The following is a 16,041-nucleotide window of genomic DNA, read 5'->3' as shown; positions in this document are numbered from 1 at the left end:
AGGAGGAAAGCTTTGATGCTGTGATGTGTCTGATTGCTGCTCCCTAGACGATGGCCGCACGTGGCTCTGTCCCCTCTCCCAGGAGTGTGGGGTGGGTGGACTGAGGGGCAGGAGCAACCTACTCCTCCAAGGCCAGCAATAAATAGGTGCCCCTGAATCACTGCCTTCCAATCCAAACTGGTTTTTAATTTTCCAGTCCTGTAATTTCAAAAGAGGCGTTTGACCATGTGGACCAACAAGAGCAGTCCCAAGAATTTGTTCAGGGGTTTCAGCCGGTTTATTTTTGAAGCGCACTTTCTCACTAGCTCTGACATGAGACATGCAAAGGTAATGTGCTCCTCTCCCTTTCTCTCTCTCTCTTTTTTTTTTTTCAGCGTGTAGAAACTTGTTATCGGTTTCATTGTGCAGATGAAAAACTACATCTTGAGCAACATCTATAAATGCCACAGGGCTGTTTATTTTCGAGTGTTTACTGAGAATGTATTATGTTTTAGTGTCTCTATCATAAATACCTTTTTGTTAATCTTTCACCCTCACTAAATCTATTACAAGCTTTAATCAACCTTTCTAAGCAGTAATAAAATGCTATCAGCAGTTGGCAGAGATTATAAGTGACAGACCCTAATGTTTTCTAATGATTGTCATTATTTAGAAGGTTGTTTGTAGTTTTACGGGAAAATAATTAGATCTATTGGATACATTTGAAGAGAGGGGAGTGTGCCTCTTCTGATAGTTTATGCTCAAGAAATCTAATTTGTAAATAGTTACTTGAAAAGAAAAAAAAAACCCAACAAGTGAGAGCTGAATGGAAATTCAAGATGTATTTAGGCAAATGCAGGTGAAGAGAACATGTTTTATGCTAAAAAGGCAGGATATTCCCCAGACGAATACATGCAGTTCAAGTTTTTCACCTATTGTCAACAAGATCTGAAGGCTGAATTTCCAAGAATACATCTCCCTCTGTATCAGCTTGTCAGCTTATTACACACAGAGAACTAGTCTTCACAAAACTACTCTTTTATATTATGCAAATTATTTTTCCCCTTAAGAACGAGTTAATATTCTTTCACTGACACGCCATGTTTCTGCAGCTGGTGAAGTGAAAAGATCCAAATGAGACATAAATGAAGAAGATATTTTCTTGGTCCCCTTTAAGTCTAAAAGGTTGGTTTGTTTGGGTTTTTCCCACACAGGAGAAGATCCTGTGAGCGCTGTGTTCTGGCTGAATTTCAGATTTGATATACTCAAATGAGATACATTTCCCTGCAGTCTCAATGGCATGACTATAGTTTAATTTTTACGGTTCTGATTTGCAGCGCGGCTGAATCCGGGGAAGGCTTGGCCCTAAGTGTAGCACAAGGTAAGCGTTGGGCTTGTGCTGCAAGCGTCGTGCGCAGTCAGCTGTCCCCATCTCCTGTGCCCCACGTACCCCCAGTCCCCAGCTCCTCGCTCTGCTGGGGCCCCAGAGCTGCAGAGGCATCGTACGGTGCTCGGGCAGCAGCCTCACACCGTGTACTCCTCCCCTACTTGTTTCCTCCTCTCCTATGTGACCCCAGATGTGTGTTTTTCGAGAAAGGGCACCTCTGAGAGTGCATCTGCTGCTTGTGGTGAGTATCTGTGGTACTCCCGGTGGAGGCTCTCGGGGTACTTGCTTGTCCCCCCAAAACTGAAGCCCTCACCAGCACCAGGCAGGGAGTGTTTTAGAATTTAATGTTGTTTCATGCCCAGTGAACGCTCACTGCTGACCTGATTTCAGTGGGTGTAAAAAAAACCTGTGCAGGTGTTTGGGTCTCATGGATGCGTAGGCACAAGTAAGCACGCACATACACAGTCCTTTAGCCTGTGACCAGTTTAAGCAGGAGTGCGAACCAAATCAGATTAGTGTAACTGAACTGTGTCTTAGCTTTTTAATCACAGACCCCATCCAGGATTCTTTAAGCCTCAGACCTGCAATTCATTCTCCAAGTACACTCTATTCTCTGACTTCAGCTTGCCTCTTGCTTGGCATGAGCGTCAGCCCTGCACTCGAGATGAACTTGGACCTTTTTATTTTGCAAATGATTATTAATTTCTGTATATTTTTTGAAAAGTTTGGTTTATTTCTCGTGGTGGGTTTCTATTGGCCGCTGTAAATGTTGACTCTCTTTATTCCTGTCATCACCTCTTAGGCATTTGTGGAGTGTTATGCTGACCGCCCTTTTTTGTCTCTAGTGATCTCTGTTTCGGCACATATCAGAAACTTCCTTGTTTAATTCTGCTTACAAAAAAGATGATATGTTTAAAAAAAATCGAACTGATTTTAACTCCTTAGTAAAAACTAATTAGTGTTATTTTTCTAAGCAAGCTAGGCATTTTTAGTAATTACTTTCTTTTCTCAAACTCTCCGTTACCCTGGAGAAGGATGTGCATCCTAAAGATACTATAAAGTAAGCAGAACACCCAACTTGAAAGGACTGGCAGCGTTTAAAGTTAGCATTTGGAGTGTATCTGCAAGAAGCAGCAACAGTGTTTAAATGGGAAATTCCAGACTATAAATTCTTTTTCGGCTAGATTATATGCAGTACAAGTGTTGACTTTCAATTTATACCTTTGATATGACTCATTGAATGTTCTGATTCTTAGTTTATTTGTCCTGTCTTCAGCAAAATGGATTGAATATAGGGTTATCCAACCATGATGCGTTGTCTCTGTGCCTCAGATGTTATATTGATGAAATCTTAGTGTCTGGCACTATCTAAGAGGAATATAAAAATTTGATTTGGTCTGCAGCCAGCTTTCCTCCCACTCTGGAACAATGATGGAACATCTGGGAGAATGCTGTGTTCATTAACCCAAATCCTGAACACTTCGCATAATACCTGATCCCGTAAGAATCTGCTTAGTTTTCCAGCCTGTGCAATTTGCGCTGGATGTGGCTAGAGCACATTCAGTCAAAGGACCTTGTCTCTTTTACGTTTTCAAGCTTTTATGTGACATTATGCTTTGTCATAATTGATGATAACAAGATTCCCATTTGTTATCTGATTCTAAATGCCAGTTACATGCATGGTGGCTCGCTCTGCTCTCTCTCCTCCAAAAATTTCTCTTTATTTGTCATTTGTGTTTTCAGCTGGAGACCTTAGGGTTTTATCTCGCCCATCGCCTCAGCTGAAGCCATATGCCAAGAGGCCTCTTAACTTTCCTGAGGATGGATCTTGGAATATCAGACTGGTGTCAGTGTGCCACCTTTATTGTTTTTCCTGTTTTCATAATCTCCCCTTCTCGCAGTGGCAGATGCACACCAGCATTGTGGCTGACAGAATAGCCATTTTCCTCCTGGGGTTTGATGCCGCGCTCTGGCCAGCTGCTGCAGGAGGTACAAAAGGGATGCAGTTGGTACATCCCATAGTTTGAACATCCCCTGTGATTTTATAGTCTGTGCTTGCCTGAGAAAGGGAGTGTGCTTATGTCTCCTCGTGACCCCAGACCCCCTGCGTGAATTTGAGATTAAATAAAGCTAAACTCCTGAAATTCTTATTTAAAAATGGCTGTCCTACTGCAGAAAATGGGAGCTCAGACGTCTGTTGTGGAAGAGGAGAAATTAGACAGTGGTTAGAGCAGTAACCTGGAAATGTTTTTCTCCTTTACGGCATAGATGTGCTTCGTGCTTGACCTTGAGCAAGTCCTACAGTCTGAGATCCAGAAAATACTTACGCACCTAAATCCCACTGTGGGATTTAGCCACCTGGATAGGAGAAAGGTCCAAATTCTCAAAGATCCTACATTTTTCAGAGCATCTCATCTGCAATGTGAACATGGGAGCTCGTAGTTTTCTTCGGCAGGATGTCATGAGAACAGATGCACCATGTTTGTCACATATAAACTGCTGATCTCTGCCAAGCCCAAACACTGGATCAAAACAAGGTAAAAATGGATACTCTGCAACTATCTGCATCTTCCTCTGATACTTTAAAAATCTGCCATTTCCTTGCAGGGTTTGGCAGAGGTGGAGGTGTGTTCAGGACTGGAACTGCTTATTCCATCTTTGCATTTTGTCAAAACAACCTACAAAGGAACCAGTGGCCCCCGAGGACCACTTCTCAAGGCCTTGACATCAGCACGGCTGAAAGAGTTAAGGCCATTAGCTGGGTGCCATAAACATACTTAGTATGTTACATCTTCAAAGCGATGTACAAATACTAACTAATTAATCTTCAAAATAGCCTTACCTCCACACCCCACAGTCAACCCTGATTAAAAAGTAAATATTCCTCCTGCACATGTAATCAAGAGTCAGAGCTTTATGCTCTAAGAGGGTAATTGACTTGTGCCTCGTTTATGATTTTGATAAACATTTCAGAGTGGTTCAAAGGATGCGGAGGCAGAGGGAAGGTCAACAGCAGTATTGGGGTAGAGAGTGAAGAGTGCTTCCTCCTCAGATATCATCAATGTATTTCTGAACCTAGATGTCTTTCCACATCGATACAAAAGAATTGATATTTATGGTAAGGAATAGTGGGTCTTGGCAAGCCTCAGCTGCAGTAAGGATAATGCATTACTATGTTAATCCTTTAATATACTCTTGTAGGTACCTAAAATTTCTGCTTGCATTGCTCTGTGGTTTTATTGGTAGGCAGAAACACACCGCAATTACTTCAGTTCTTTCCTGAGAGAGGACCTATTACTGAATACAGTGACAGAGTGTAATACGGAGACCAGAGTGATGGTTAAGGGGAAATTGCTTGACTAAAAAAAGTGTTTGTATTCATTTCAGATGAAACTGTGTTTCTGAAAACTGACCCTAAGAACAGGTAGATGGGAGATGCTTTATGACAATTGATTTGTCTCATGAAACTGAGGTAGTGGCATTTAAAATAAAACCACTTAGGCGACTGTTTATTGGAATCTGTTCTCACCAGACCTGAGTATTCATGGTACTCATGGAGTATTCATGGAGCTGCGTCAGGTGAAACTACTCGGTGGTTTCACCATCTTATTTCACTACCTTGTGAGGTGAAACTCTCACAAAAGCACTTGCGACTTTTAAAAATTTGTGTGGAATAGAGGTGCACAAAATCCCTTTGCAATAGCCGGGTATTTATACATGGAAACAGCACAACAAATAAATGCTAATAAATACCAAGGATCAGGGGGCAGGCAGCACCGGGCTCAGAGGCTCTGCACGTGGCAGAAGGGAGATCCACGGCTCTGTAGGTGAATGCAGGGAAGGGAGGGAAGCTGTTCTCTGGTCTCTTGCTGGCCTGTTCGACCAAGGGGTTGTGACAAGTCTCAGCTGTACAACCAAGGGGTTGTGACAAGTCAGAGTCGTTATGGTTGTGTTCGCCCTTGATTTTAGTGTGTAAGCACATCAATCGCTTGAGTCTTAGACCTTCTGCGTATTCACTCAGATCAACTGATTCATGGACATACCTTGTCTGTCTGAGATCTGAGACTTAAAAGATTAACTTTTCTTTTTTTGTTGAGAACAGTCCTGAGTGACTGCTGGAGGTCAGTCTGTCCAATCACTTGCAACACGTGGGTCATAGTTTTTTTTCTACTTTATGCTTTAGGATAAATATTTCAGGTGCTGCAGTCTATTACTGCTGGAGATTGGGATTATCGATGGATGTGTGTGGAGTTAAAGAAAAGGAAGTCTGGAGTCAGGAAGCTGAAATTTGTGTAGATGAGTTGTATGGATATCTGCATCAAGAGGTCAAATGTGCTTTCATATGCAATGAACAGCATTAGTTGCATTGTGAGCATGGTATTTGTTCTTCTGAGTGCTAAACTTGGGATTCTGGATTACTGCTGGAGTACTCCTACAAGTAAAATGACGTGTTCTTGCCAGTCCAATAGTGTATTGATTCTCTGGACACATAAAGCGACATGTAAAACTTACTGTCAGACCAGAGTTTTAAAGACTACAAAGCAGTCCTAATAACGACTAATTTTTTTTTTAGAAGCCGGTAAATTGGAGTACTCATAAGGTATTAATATATGCTGCCTGAAATTCGGGTGTGGTTGGTTAACAGAGTAAAAATAATGGGTTCTTACTGTGCACAAATTGAGTTTGGTTTGCAAGATATTCCTTGTCCTGCTTTTGAATATTAAAAATCCAGTGTTCATCACAAAACCACTTCAGCTCTGTTTAACACACCTGGGTGCATGCCACAGCAGGATTATCTCTGATCTAATCACTAGGGAAAGTGGTCTTTTCAGGTCAGGACTGAGGTCATGGCTAGATTGTAGATAGAAAATTACGCCTCCTTTCTCTGAAGGATGCTTATTTACAGTATCAGGTGGTGTTCACTCATGTCTACTCGTTTCATCATTGAAATGCTAATACTCATTCATCAGTGTCACTGATACTCCGTGTGTGTGGGGGGCATATTTTATATTCTGGCATTGAAGTATTATTTTCAAAGGTAGAACTTCCTTAGTACATCTAGGTAGTTTTATGTATGTATTTAGGTCAGTGGCTTTAGTCGATATGAAGTTTTTCAGCCATAATAATAATAATGTTGGACCTTTGTATTTAGCTTGTCATTTTAAAGGCATGAAGCGTATGTGTAAGGTTTTAAGCAATTGTAAAATATATATCCTTATGTTTGTGAGGAAATATTAAATGTTCAAATGTCATGAAATCCACATACACAGGATAATCCAACAATAGGAATTCATTGCTTGTCTACTGTACTTTATGGTTTGTATCGTGCCGTGGCCTTATCAGCAAATAATTGATTAAAATGCATGTATTTAACAAGAACAGCATTCTTATTAGAAATCAGATGAATATTTTGAGACAAAATATTTGGAACAAGGTGAAACACAGCTGAAGGCAATAGCTGTAAAAATCTTTTGATCTTTTCTTTCTTCTCGCTATCATTTTCCTGGATCTGTTTTGGTATAGAAATATCCAGAGGCTGTGAGTCTTTCAGATTATTATATAAAAGAGAGGTGCAGTTGCACTCAGCTCCTGGTAAGTCCCCTAGAATCACCTTGGTGTTTCTCACCTCAGGATTTAACATCCTCTACAAATGCTAGAGCCAAGCTAGATGCAATATGGAGACAGGAGGAGATCAAAACAGGTTTTAGGTTTCTCCTCCTTTGGCCTACTCATCTGCACGTGGAAAATAACTGGTTTTCATTGGTTTTTCAAGGGCCTGAGACATGGTTGAATGATCACATTATGTTAGATTCCAAGCTGTCGTGCGAGATTAATCCCTACTAAGTGCATACGTAGAGGGACGTGTCTCACCAAAAAGGTTCTTGAGCACTGGCAGAGGCTGCCCAGGGAGGTGGTGGAGTCCCCATCCCTGGAGGGGTGTAAAAGACGGGTGGAGGAGGTGCTTGGGAATATGATTTAGTAGTGGACAGGTATGGTTGGGCTTGATGATCTCAAAGGTCTTTTCCGATCTAATGATTCTATGATTCTATGGGAATGGAAGCTGAATGTCTAGATAATATCAAAAGTTAGTTAAACTCTGACTACAAATAGTAAGGATAGAGGAAGACCAGGGCCCTGTGGAACCGTGTCTGTGCAAGTCTACGGGAATGGAAAATAAACACAGAGGTGGAGGACATGGCAGAATCCAGGTGAGTGCACTGAAATTGCAGCCCAAGCATGTTTTCTAGACTCATTTAACAGCTGTCAAAGAGCAACAGGCACTGCTAAGACATGATCTGTGTCATCCTAAGTGTGATATCCAAGTCTGTACTAGTGAAGCCTGTGTTCCTCTCTGTTAATTTCACGAGGGGCATCTGTCCTGCCAGGTCAGTCACGGACAGCTGCTTTGTAGATAATCAGAAATAGGTGAGGTGGTTTGTGCCCTGATCACACTGCAGGGTGTTCATCCATCGCACAATGTCTGACTGTAAATAGAGGGTCTGAAAGAGCAGTTTTATGTGGGTACATAAAAGAGAAGGGAAATCCTTCACAAAAGGCCAGGTGGATTTTCACGGTATCTGGAACAGAGCAACATGGACTTCCGACAAACAGTACAGTTTGTTCTGTTTCTATTGACATCAAAGAGATTTTGCTACTGCATATGGCGAGGGAGGGAACAGAGCTGGGCCCAGCATTTCCATTTTGGAGCCCTTATTAACCTCGTTTCGGAGCAGGTGAAGAGCAGAATGCAGATGTTTCTGGAGAAATAAAGCCTAGATTAAACAGGGCACATGTATCTTCACATTAGTCCTGCTCACATATGCTTGAGGGATAACGTGTGTGTTGAACTCTGTGCTTTTTCTTGGGCACAAACCAGCAACGTGACTCTCGCATCCTTCTCAGGTAATGTGCACCCCTGTTAGAAAGCATAATCCAGTTTTGCTGTCTAAATCAGAAACAATATTTTTTAAAGCTGGTGGAAAAATACGTTCTTGGTTTATGAGGTTACAATAGTTTGAAAAGTATTTGGTAACTGGAGACGTGTTTTTCTCCCTTCTCCATTCTGTAGTTTCTGTAATTGGTTTTCTGCTCACATGTAGCTTGGGCTCATCTGCAGCAGTGTCAGCAGCGAGCACTTAGAGCAGCACGGCTGCGGTGCCACTGAAAGCCTTCCTGGGGCTCGTTCCTGACATGGCAACAATGCAGTGCACTGAGGCGGGAGTTACTGACGTTTCAAAGGTGCTCAATTGCCTTAATTTTCATCATCTGGGATCATTTGCTAAAGAAAAAAAGGAATAATAAAAAAAAAGAAAACCCAAACCTTTCTGTTTTGCAGTGGGAAAATCTTTGCCAAGTCAAGTTCCTGGGGCACTTGGATTAGCAGCTAGCCCTCTCTTTGTTTATAGACACATGTACAGCTGGTATGAATCTCTTTCTACATATAACACTGTTGCTGCTTAAATAGTTTTCCAAAGGAAGGCTCTGAGATCTGGCAGTGCAGTTTGATTTGTGTTTAAGAATGGGGAGGAGTAGCTGTGCTCTAATAGAATATCTCTTCAATATATTCAAGGCTAATCTTTTTGAACGTATCTTTGTTGTAGAAGGCAAAAATCCATCAAATCCATTTCGTAGGCTGAATCTGAATTGAGTTCTGAATCTGACTAGCATGCAGATCCAAACCCCATTACAGGGACTGATTCTTTTGTGCACAAGAGACAGGTAGGATGTGGAGCTGTTTGTCATAGCATATTGTTCAGGTTGAGTTTGGTAAGACTGATAACTATAATAAGTTAAGGAAACCCGCACTCTGAGAAATGCAAACTGTATTCCTCATAGGTGAAGCTGTACCCAGCTGTGTTGTGTACTGTAATACGGTGCATTCCTTTTTCTGTCTTATATGCAACCACTGCATGACAAATGCATTCACTCTGCAGATATGAGGACTATTTAAATGTTTAACTATCATCTCATACATGCTTTGATAATTTTCTGCCCAAATCTCCTATACGTAAAGACGTATATTTCCAGAGACGTGTCTTCTGTTTTGCTACATGGTCAGTACCTTCCCACAGCACAGTTACTGAGCTGGAGAAATAACTATTGATGCAGCTGCTAGATTTTAAGCTTTTGATCCGTTCTATAGAACAGAAATTGCAGGCACAGTAAAACAAAGTAAAACAAAATAGGTCTGCTGAATGTTGTTTGCTTTCAGGCTTGTTTGGGCCAAATATTTTGGGCTTGTTTGTGAGGGGGATAATCACCAGTGTAAAACTGAGATGTTGGAGAAGGGTGAAGGTACCTTGCTCCCAGGCCATTCAGGTGTTGTGTGCCTCTACCCCATCCGCAAACATGTTGAGAATGATCTGTTATCTCTGGAGACCATTTGGACTGTGCGCTTCCCAGCAGGATCAGCCCATGAAGGAGCCTCTCTAGCATTCCCCCCTCCTAGAGGTGTCCCAGGATCCCAGCCCCAAGGTGGGCACGGGGTGGCAAAACAGATACGTGGGGGACACGTGAACTGGCTCAATCCCTGCCGTGTGACCCCCAGGCGGCGTCCTCTGCACTGGACGCAGCCCAAGAACTCTGTTTGCCTTTTTAAAAGCTAAGACTTTTTGTAGTTATTTGGAAGGGTGAAGGCAGAGCTCATGAAATGTATTTAAGAACAGTAAGACTTGCTGTGCAGCTATGCAAAAATTTTAACTTGACATACTTATTTCATGTAGAGGCACCAAAGACTTTGAGGAAGGGTTAAAACATCAAAAACTGTTATTTCCCACTGGAAAAGAAAAAAAAAAAATCACTGAGTGAGACATATTTCTCAGTGTGAAGCTTTTCATTAAGAGATTGGCATGGTGTGATGTGAAAGAAGAAATCGGAGGTTATACAGTTTTCCTAACAAATGAGGAGATTTTTTAACACTGAGGCACTTGCAACTTGATTTTCCTCTGTAAAAGTCAAGGTTTGATTATAGTTCCTGCATTATTATTTATAGTTTAGCAGTTATACATGCCACGTCCTTGGCTGTGGCATTGCAGCTTGCACCATCTATGTCTGCTTCATAAATTTATTGATCTCATTAGAAGATAAAAATGACAAAGATAGCTCATAATACTTCTGAGAAATGTAAAACCATTAGCAGGTCATTGTCAAAGTTATAACATGTCCTTTTAAGCTGCTTAGCAAACTGGTGGCAGCCTATGATACAGGGATTAACCTGTGCCAGGAGTGATGGAGTGGTTCGCAGCGGATGGTTAATATTCAGTCTGCCTACAAAGCTTTGAAGCTGCCTAACAAAACGATACAATGGAGCGATAAACAGAAATGCATTAAAAACAAAAGGAATAGAAGTTTTCATTCCCATCCTTTATCTTGGTCTCTGACACAGAAGAAACAGGATGGGTGTTAGAGATCGGTCTGAAATTAGAGTTGCTTTTTTAAGTCAGGTTTTGCTCCCGCGGGGAAAAGATCCTGTCCGGCTTTGCTGTGGGAGTGCAGGCTGACCTTGGCTGACACCCTAAGCCAGCTTTGCCTGAGGTGGGACCTTGCGGTGCTCCTAGAGCCACGTTCAGGCATGTGAGTGTGAGGAATATTTCAGATACGCCGTGCACAGCTCCAGTTTGAAGCCAGCGTTGGTTGCCTCAGGTGTAGCCCATCCCACATTGCCCAGTCCACCCACCGGTGCGATGGGCATAACAAGTCTTCCTCCTTTTTCACAGGAGAGCTGTACATCAGCGTTGTCATTTTTGCTGTTTACATTCCCTCAGAGAAATGGCTGCAGGCGCAGGTTGATTACATTATTGCTTCCTGGACTTTTTGAGTTTACAGCAAACATCGTTAAACTGGGCAGAGCACATCCTGCCGTGTGAGATTTGGGCTGGGCTTCCAGGTTTTCTGTGTTGGTTCTCGGGGATGAGAGCTGGGGAGGTGGTTAAGGAGGAGAGAATGTAGGCGGAAAGGCTGGTGCCTCATGGGTCTTTTTAGTATCTTGCCCGACTCTTCACTCACAGTGGAGGGCATAGCACTATAAATAAATAAAACAAATAAATTCAGATAAATCCCTTTGCAGGTGGGTTGACATACACAGGTGGGCTCTGACAAGAGCAGTGAGAAGAAGAGAGGAAAAAATAGAAACTCAAGCCCCATTTCCCTGCTGCTGAGTGTTCTGTGACCTAACTTACACAAACGCGTTATTCTCCTTTAGGGGAATGTTATATGCATATTCCAATTACAAGTAAATAAGTGTTAGGGCAATGATGAAGTAGCCTAGACAACAGATTACAGCAGGAGAGAAGGGGGATAGTAACGTTATTAATCATTTCAGTTATTCATTCATTTTTTACGTATAAATGACCGTTTGATTATGGGAAGTCAGTGGGGAGTTTGCTTTTGGGTGCTCTTCCTGATAATTCTCTGGTGCACAGTATCTTTCTCCTGGCAAAACCTGGTTCTGTTTTCTTTTTCTATCTACATAGTAGTAATTTTACCTTGATGCAACTGTACGGTTCTTGGCTAGACCCACAAATCTATATATTGTGATACTACTATATTGTCTACCTCACCAGCATGGTTTTGCGTTAATTGGTGAATTTTAAATGCTTAGGGTGCTTCATAACTGTGATGTATGATTATTAATGTATACCGGCATCCTCAACCCTTAATTGCCCTATCATTGTAGTCTGGCCTGCTAGCATTTGATTGTAACAGAAACATTATTTTCTACTGGATTTAGCAAAACAACCTTCAAAGCTTAAAGAATTATTTTCCAAATCACAAATCTTGTAAATGCAGTCATGAAAAATATCATTAATAAAATTGCGTGAGGAAAGCTGATTCAATTTCCTAGAGAATTCTGAGCTTTAAGATGAAATTCTTTAATTCAGATTGGAAAAAACCTCAAAATGTACTGAAATATGAATTCTTCTGTCAAAGATTAAATTCTAGAGGCCCTGGCTCTGGATGTCCACTTCTTTTTCTCGCGTACATCCAGGCACTGAATAGAAAAAATTCTTCAATTTCTGTGCTAAGAACAATCTCCCAGCCTGGCTTAGCTGGGGCCGTGCAAAAAGCTGATGGCCACTCATTTTAATACCATTCCCATGGCTGGTGCTCCAGAGCTAGGGATGTTTCCCATGGATTTCTATCCCAGAATCCTGTAATCCTTTTGCTGAATGTCCTTACTGCCAAAGGATTAAGGCAAACACGAAAGGTTGCGAAAGAGAACAGCAAGAACAATTGAAAGTCTGAAAATCCTGCCTGACATTGAAAGATTAAAGAAACTCAGTGTACTTAGATTATCTGAGAGAAGGTTAAGGGGTGACCTGGTCATGGTCTCAAAGTCCCAAGTTGAGAAACAGTTTTCCGATACACGGGGAATCTCTAATTTAGCAGACAAAGCCGTAGCGAGATCCAGTGATTGAATGCTTAATCTGGAAAAGTTCACACAAGATGTAATGAGACTGTAACAGCTAAGATAGTTGTTTTTTTCAGGGTACTGGTGGAGTCTCTGTCGTTTTAAGGTTTTAAAACACATCTTTGCTAAAAGCTGTTCTACCTTAACCAGAAATTATAGGGTTTATGTAGAAGTCCCTGAGTGAAGTACAAGGGCAACCTATACAATCATAGTCTTAGAGTATATTAATTCTTTAGAGAGAGATGTTTCCTATTGCTACATAAAATGGGCCCATATAACATACTAGCACTTGCACTTTTCAAGCAGAAATGTCAATATCCAGGAGCTCATCGAAATGGTTTTGTACCTCTGTGTGCTTAGCCCAAAGAAAAGGAAAGCTAGTTAATACAAAAAGGTATTTTTAGCCTTTCTGAAAGCTTCTTATGGCAATCCCTAAAAAGAAACAAGAATTTTCTCCAAAAATGCAAATGCTCTGTCTAGAAGTAAGAGTATCATTTTCAGTTTTAACTGCTTCATCATTGTGTGTCACTCCTTGGGTAGCGCAAGTGTTGCGTGAGCTTTTTCTAAAAGACAACCAGGGCCTTTTCCAATAACTACATAATTATATTTCACAATACATGTATTTATGAGGTGATGGGCTTTCTGTGTTCAAAGCACTCAGCCGTCATTAACTAATGCTCGCAGTACCTCTGTGGAACCGATGAGATAGTGTTATAAAGGCAAATGGTCCTCAGGACCACATACAGCATTGCTAGCAGGGGAAGAAACAGAGCTCGGTACCTTCCAGTTTCCAAATTACACGTTCAAGTCTCCAAATCAAAGCATCGTGTTAGCTCTATAACTATAGGGACTCTGTTTTTAGTATTATGTTCTAGAACTCCCTCTCATAATGGTTTTATCGGCCCCCTGCCCTGATGCAAGGGGTGACGCTGTGGCACTACCTAATTGGTCAAGATCAGCAACATTAGCCTCTGCAGTTCTTAGGAGGGCTTGACCTGCCTTCTCGGGCTAGTCCTGCTGAAATTAAATCACTGCGTGAAAACTATGTTTTCATACTGTGAAGAAGAAGTGGTACTACTTTTTTCATAAACTGTGAAGAAGAAGTGGTACTACTTATTTTCGAAGTTTGCCTTTATTTTACAGATCAACGGCATTGTGATGTGGCAGGAACATCCACAGAGCAGCTACGCAGTGCACAGCCCTTGCTGTTAAAAGAGTGTTTTATAGAAGTGCCTCTAATGGGAAGCTCAGGGGAAGCCTTGGCTGCAGTGACCATGAAATGGTGGAGTTCAAGGTCCCTAGGACAGCGAGGAGGGTGCACAGCAGGCTCACTACCCTGGATGTCAGGAGAGCAGACTTCAGCCTCTTCAGGGATCTTCTTGGCAGGGAACTGTGAGATAAAAACCTGGAGGGTGGGGTGCCCAGGAAATCTGGTTAGTATTCAAGAATCGCCTCCTCCAAGCTCTGGAGTGATGCATCCTGACAAAGAGAGAGGCAGGCAAAACCACCAGGAAGCCTGCATGGATGAACAAGGAACTCCAGGATAAAATTAAAAACAAAAAGGAAGCTCAGGCAGGTAGCTCTGAATGTGGTTGTCTTGGACTTCACTAAAGCCTTTGACAGTTTCTCTCAGCATTCTGCTTGAGATGTCTTTATCAATGACCTGGATGAAGGCATTGAGTGCACCCTTAGCAAGTTTGCAGACGACACTAAGCTGGGTGGAAGTGTGGATCTGCTGGAGGGTCAGGAGGCTCCAAAGGGATCTGAACAGGCTGGACCGCTGGGCTGAGACCAATGGGATGAGGTTTAACAAGGCCAAATGCCGGGTCCTGCACTTGGGGCACAACAACCCTGAGCAGCTACAGACTAGGAGAAGTCTGTCTAGAAAGCTGCCTGGAGGAGAGGGACCTGGGGGTGTTGGTTGACAGCGACTGAACATGAGCCAGCAGTGGCCCAGGTGGCCAAGAAGGCCAATGGCATCTTGGCTTGGATCAGAAACGGCGTGACCAGCAGGTCCAGGGAGGTTCTTCTCCCTCTGTACTTGGCACTGGTGAGACCGCTCCTCGAATCCTGTGTTCAGTTCTGGGCCCCTCACCACAAGGAGGATGTTGAGGCTCTGGAGCGAGTCCAGAGAAGAGCAACAAAGCTGGTGAGGGGGCTGGAGAAGAAGTCTTATGGAGAGTGGCTGAGAGAGCTGGGGGTGTTTAGCCTGGAGAAGAGGAGGCTGAGGGGAGACCTCATTGCTCTCTGCAACTCCCTGAAAGGAGGTTGTGGAGAGGAGGGTGCTGGGCTCTTCTCCCAAGTGACAGGGGACAGGCCGAGAGGGAATGGCCTCAAGCTCCACCAGGGGAGGTTTAGGCTGGACATTAGGAAAAAATTGTTGACAGAAAGGGTCACTAGGCACTGGCAGAGGCTGCCCAGGGAGGGGGTTGAGTCCCCTTCCCTGGAGGTGTTTAAGGCACGGGTGGACGAGGTGCTAAGGGGCATGGGTTAGCGTTTGATAGGAATGGTTGGACTCGATGATCCGGTGGGTCTCTTCCAACCTGGTTATTCTATGATTCTATTCTATTCTATGATTCTAAGATATTTTTCACAGAAAATGCCATGGGGCACTGGCAGAGGCTGCCCAGGGAGGGGGTTGAGTCACCTTCCGTGGAGGGGTTTAAAAGACGGGTGGATGAGGTGCTGAGGGACATGGTTTAGTGGCAGATAGGAATGGTTGGACTCGATGATCCAAGAGGTCTTTTCCAACCTGGTGATTCTATGATTCTATGAAACATGGTGGAAGAATTCCGTGTGTTCAAAATGTTCATGATGTCCTGTCTGGATTTATTTTGCCCTGAATTTTGGGCACCATCAGGCTTCTGGGCTTCCTTTCTCCTCGGGATTGTCACCGTATCTTGATGATTAGGTAGAAAACTACTGAGTGATGGACAGAGAGGGAAACAAGAGGATTGCCGTACTGTCACTTTGATGGCTGTCAGAGACATGTAGCAATACATTTCAGAGATGGATGACTAAGTGAATAAGCTCATACCAGGCCTTCTAAGTTTTCACTTCTGATGGAGACTAATAAAAAAAAAAAAAACAAAGAAAATACAAATTCTACTGGGCTACTGGTATGTGTGTTTTGAATTAGAAAAGGAAAAATCTTCCCCCGAAAAAGATGAAATTTTCGTTTCCTCCTTTTGGTTTCTGGCACAAGACATGCAAATGTGTGAGGGAGAAAACATCCCGCTCAAAAGAAAAGAGTCTTGGGAAGTAA

The 16,041-nt window shown here is 42.7% G+C and overlaps 1 long non-coding RNA gene across 3 annotated transcripts in view; it reads left to right on the top strand.

The window, feature by feature from the left end:
• LOC138717792 (uncharacterized) overlaps positions 1-16,041 on the top strand; it is a 66,784-nt gene that overhangs the window by 18,992 nt on the left and 31,751 nt on the right. The window contains exon 2 of one of the 3 annotated variants that reach the window (XR_011336943.1): positions 1,317-1,360. The exons of 1 other annotated variant lie outside the window; for it this stretch is intronic. This is a non-coding gene — a long non-coding RNA (uncharacterized lncRNA). Of the gene's footprint in view, positions 1-1,316; positions 1,361-3,638; positions 3,904-16,041 lie in introns of those variants that run through there. One more of the 3 variants, XR_011336944.1, reaches the window with a different exon arrangement.

This window comes from Phaenicophaeus curvirostris, chromosome 2 (assembly GCF_032191515.1).
Source record: "Phaenicophaeus curvirostris isolate KB17595 chromosome 2, BPBGC_Pcur_1.0, whole genome shotgun sequence".
Lineage (NCBI taxonomy): Eukaryota > Metazoa > Chordata > Aves > Cuculiformes > Cuculidae > Phaenicophaeus > Phaenicophaeus curvirostris.
The sequence above is the reverse complement of the archived record's forward strand: the minus strand, read 5'-3'. Positions and strand labels throughout refer to the sequence as shown.